This window comes from Melanaphis sacchari, unplaced genomic scaffold (genome assembly GCF_002803265.2).
Source record: "Melanaphis sacchari strain LSU unplaced genomic scaffold, SCAv2.0 Contig33_pilon_pilon, whole genome shotgun sequence".
NCBI lineage: Eukaryota > Metazoa > Arthropoda > Insecta > Hemiptera > Aphididae > Melanaphis > Melanaphis sacchari.
The window spans coordinates 1,756,021-1,762,020 of NW_020271205.1; positions in this window are offsets into that span (position 1 = coordinate 1,756,021).

The following is a 6,000-nucleotide window of genomic DNA, read 5'->3' on the forward strand; positions in this document are numbered from 1 at the left end:
GATGTGTCCGGAGCTCTCTCTAAACTAAATTATGATTTTCGATTTTAATCAAAGGCTATTTTAATGTTTTGTATACTCTGATAATCATAACAGATAAATAAATTTTGATAAGAATTTAATAACTCTTGCAAAATTTCTGTTGAAGTTGGATTCATAAACTTTGTACCTATAATACGCATTAACTGAGCAATAAAATAATTCATTACGGCCAGTATAGGCATAGATAAAATGGAATTAAAAAAAAAAAAATTACCGAACAACAATATTGATAACGTAAAAGAACGTCAAAGTATTAATTACTAATTAATAGAAAATTATGCATACAAATTTGATAAATCGTTCATGTATGGATAATATTAAGGTCTAAAAACATAATAACTATCCATTTGAATTTAGCATCATAAAATTTAGTGTATATATTCAAATATTGTATTTAGGTATTTCAATAAATTATATTTTTCATAATATACGTAATAAATAATAATAATAATAATAATAATAGGTAGTACAAATAAAGATGAGAGTAGCATGCTACTTTATTTGTAACGATTAAAATAGCGAACATTTTTATTTATCGCTATTCGCTACCTATGCTTTACAGCCTAGCTGATGATTAAAATATTTAAAAAAAGATAAGTTTTGTGGTTAAATAAATAATTTAAAATTATATTATAATAGAACTCTACTTTTTGCACAATGCAAGAAACTACAACACATGGTGACAATAATAATAATAATTATTATTATTATATTATCATATCATGATATAGATTAATAATGAATTAATTTTCTTATTTTTTCTGGTATTTAACTATGTTTTATATCAATGGTGTAAGCATAAATAATAGATAACAATACAAGAAATATAATATTTTACTATCGTTTACCATTTTATTAAAAATTACAGAACTTAAAGCAAATGATATGGGAAAATTAAAAAAAAAAAATGAAGCAAAGAAGTAGAATGTTATTTAAAACAAAAAACATATTATATTAGTAGCGATTACCTAGTACCTACACTGGTACTTACGAGCTGCATTGTGTGGCTTTCCCATATTTATGATAAAATAACTACCTAATAAGTGTTAAGTAGTAACAATCAAATTATTTTACAAATTACAAAATATGCCTAACATATAATAATAAAATTAATAAATATTAAATATTAATATCATTACGTTTTGGTGGGAATATTATTGTTCAAGCTTCGAACAAAACAATAATAAAATACTAAATGTAGATCTACCAACATAAAAATACTGAACAGCTTCTTTGATATGCTATCAGCTGTTATTTACTATCAGCGTTTTTAAATTGTGTAGTTAGTAGTTACCTACTTCATATTTTGGAATGAATAGTTTGTAAATTATGATGATTACAATATTTTAAAATTTTCAGTTATAAAAAAGCCATTAAATAGTTATCCGCTTTGTGGTACAGTATAGATGATTAGTATTTTTGTCAATCAGCAATGAGTTGCAATAGTAGAATTTTTACCACTAAAAATAGTGTTTTCAGATAAAAAAATATATACATCATTGTAAAATAAATAAATTCATAATTCTGCTTAGAGTCTAAAAAACAATTAATGCGTATCTTAAAATATCACATGAATTATTTTAGGTACTCATCGTGTTAACAAGATTATGAATTTGAATGTATAAATTAAAGATAAACTAAAATTAAATAATAGTGGATATGCAATATACTGTAACCAGTGGGAGAGAAAGAGAGAGAATTAACTTGGGAACAAAAACTGTAGGTTGGTACCAGTTAACTCAAATCTTATATACTCGCAGTATATAAAATACTTAAAATTGAGGATGCTTTTCAATCTAAATGTATTAACAGAAGCAAAATCATATTATACTTACCCCGATAACGCCCAACAGACTTAAAAGTACAATAGAATATATGTTTATAATAATAACTTTTGAAACTAATAATATCACACTAATATGATTTTTTTTTTAAATACAAGCCTTTATATATTTTTTTTTCACATTGGTGAAATATAATTTATAAATATGGATTGGTTAACAAAATTCTCATCAGCTATAGTTTCACAGTCAAGAAACGTCCTCTTGTAAATATTTAAATAATATGTGTAAATTAATTTAAACCTAATTTTTAATTTTAAGATATAAAAAATGATTAGGTAAACATATTATTTAGAACAATTTGTACAGGTTGTAATAATTTATAATTCATATTAGATTGTTTAACACACAAATTCTATTAGATATATGATTAAGTTGTTAATTTTCATAATAATAATACTATAATACATATAAATTTTTTCCTTAGATTGGTATAGTATGTTACGGTATTACATCAATATTTTATAATATTATCGTGCATTAAAATGTATTTGAGTTAATTTTTACTACTAAAACATGATCTAGTATATAATTGCCCAATAATTTATATTATTTGTAGACACATATTTTTCATAATTTGACTCGTTAAAAAGTTATATCTTATTATTAACTTAAATTTACAGTCAAAGATAATTCTGTCCATTTGGGTGATAATAATATAAATTAAATAATTTTAACTGTAAAATTATACATTTATACCAATACTACCAATTAGTACCATTTTTCTGACTTGATAGACTATCAATAGTAGAGCGTAGAATATACGTAGTGTATAATATTTAATAAGAAATAAACACATAAATATATGTAATTATGTCATAAAAAAAATGTTGTTACTTGTTAGTGTAAATTTAATTACTAATTTTAATCTATTTTCATATGTGAAATATAATACGCCAATGTGTCGAAACACGTAGTAAAGTATTATGACACGTAGCCGTATAACGTATACAATCTATGATATACATAATAATAAATGACAATTACTCAGTATTTTAACTGTTGCATTATAAAAATAGAATAATCGTCTCATTCGAATATCATAATATTTTTACGTAAAGTACCTGCCAAAATATTCGATCATTCTAATATTTTAACTTAAAGCAATAGGTGGTAATTACACTAACATTTTTATCTGAATTATCTTGTGTATAATTTTAACTAAAAAGACACGTCCATGTGTACATACTAGGAAAAATATGATAAGTAAACATTAAGACGTTGCATAAGAAATAACCAGTGGTCGGGAGAAGTGCGCTATAATTACAAAGCGACGCTACATTAGCTTCGCTATTATGACAGTACATACAATGTAGCGAAATACTTTAACAAGCAAGAAACTCTTACAATTAGCGTAGAGAAAATTATTTTTTGTTGTTACTCACAACCCTACAACCTATTTGATGGCTAGGGCTCAGAACTTAATACACTCAAAAAGTATTAAATATATACATACACTTTGACGTGCATATTAGTACAAATTGCTTTAAAAATATGCATTTATTACTTTTTCTACTCACAATTTTCATAAATACAAAAAATTTGCACTAAATATTTATTAATAAAAATAGGAAATTGTTTGTGAACTAAGGATTTGAAAAATACGATACCATAATATCTAGTAAAAGCTTTCAAACTAAAATATTCATTACAAAATATTTATTTATTTATTTTTTTTTTTTTTTTTGTCAAATTTTCAAAGTGTATTATAATTTATAAATATATTATTAATCATCAAATATGCTTTTAAAATTATAAAATTATTAAATATGCACTATAAACTTTTAATATTATTTTCGCAGAGTCATGAAATTAATTTAAGCTTATTTAGCAATAACTTCTAAGCCCTATTGATAAAAACTAAAATGTTTAAAGTTCTATATTTCATATTACTTAGTTAATTAAATTATTTAAAACTATGTGTTGCTCAATGTAAAATAATACAATACATAATAATTAATAATATTACATTACGATAATGAATAATAATAAATGTACTTTTGAATTTTTCGGGTATAACTGGTATAAGTTATTGGTATTTAACTACGTTTATATCAATAATACAAGTATATGGATTATAGATTAGAGAATAAAAAAATATTATATTATTACCACTAATTTTTGAGCTTTTTGAATTTTGATATTTGAAAGTATTTAATAGGTACTTTGTCTTTTTATTGAAACTATACAATAAAATAAATAAAATAAAAATTACGCAGTGAAAAAGTGAATAGAATTACTATTAATTACTATATTTAAATAATAATATTAGAAGTAGCGTATTACAATTAAAAAAAAGTAACTGACTACTACAGTATGTAAGTATAGTTAGAAGTTAAAACCATTTTGTCCATACTACCATATGACATAAAGGTAACTTACCTAGCATTATGTGATGCACCTTAAGTAATTTTATCAAATTAAATTATCACAGTACGTTAACCTCTTAATAATTGTTGTTAATATTATAAGTATTTTAATACTTTTAGGTTTAAAATCACTTAAGAACTATTTATGATGGACATATTTTGTGAATGCATTTTCAGTTTTCACGTCACATGTGTTAAAGACAGCATTAACATTTTATCTTGACATCCTCTTTAGGATATACTATACGTATAGGTTTATTATCTATAGTTACATAAATGTATTCCATATGATTTTTATATACACATCATCTTAATTTTAATGATTAAACTAGAAGTCTATCTAGAATAAAATTACAAACATAATTTTTTAGAACACTATATATAAGTATAAAAATGTGAAAAATAATTGAATAGCTTTCATTACTTGTTCTCTTTAACCTATGTACAATATTCACCTCTCATTCCTACAAAAATAAAATTTTTTTTGAAGTGGGCAACTAGATAACCAATCTTTTATAAGTAGGTGCCTATAGTTAGACTCAATAGTGGGTCACTGTAATGAATGTGATACATTTGAATTCAATGATAAATCATTGCATACTTAAATAATTACGAGTATAGACGATCTATCAGTCTATATTAATAAATAAATTGGGTATTTTATTGTATTCATATACTATGCCTGTATAAACTGACTTCGACCGTGAAAAAAAAAATGATTAAATATAAAATATGGCGTTATACTTATATACTCGTACTATAGGTGTATTTTGGTTTTATTGTATCTCAATTCATTGGGAACATTGGCATTGAAATAAATCGTTTTGTGAACTAATTCATCGCATTTATTATAATGGCATACATTCATATCACATATTATTTTAATTAAATTTTGCATTTTTTTCTACTACACTAAAAGACACAAGAACAAATAATACATCATTTTAAAATCAAGAAATTCATTGTTCTGCTTAGAATCTAAAAACAAAAGAATAATAATAATAATAATATCTAATTTTATACTTTGTAATTTATATAAGTTATTTGTATAAATATCTGAATAGTCGTATTTAATATCATATATTGTATTACCACGTAACACTGATGATTAATAAAACTAATTAATAATAACTAGGTAGGCTAGGTACCTATAACTAATAAATAAAATATAAATTAATTTGATAATACCAAAAGACAATAACACAGAAAAATTAAGAATATTGTATACATTACTTACATCATTTGTAATTGTTGTCATAACCTTAAAACTATACTTCATTTACTCGTATAGTTATTTGTAATTTTTCTATTTTATTTTTAAATAGGCGAGTGTTATAAAATTAAATAATTAAAATAACAATTATAGATTGTAAACGTATAAACTATACATTCAAGAAATTTAGCTTTCTAGAATAAAATAGTGAACAATTAATTGGAAGTCAAGACAATCAACTTCAATGACTGATATATATATATATATATATGCACAGATTTTATATACACGCATACTGTGATTTTAATAGCAGCCATTAATCACATTTGATTATTTTTAATTGATTCCAACCTAAAAAGTGTGTAATTGATCTAGTATACGTGTATAATAATAAAAAAAATTTTCATCGTATTGAAATGACTCAAAAACGTATGTCAAAAAGATATTTGAAAAAATAATAATAACATAAGTATACTTTAGGGCTGGATACAACTTATCGTAACACTATATATGTTTACGTTACCATGGTTACTTACAC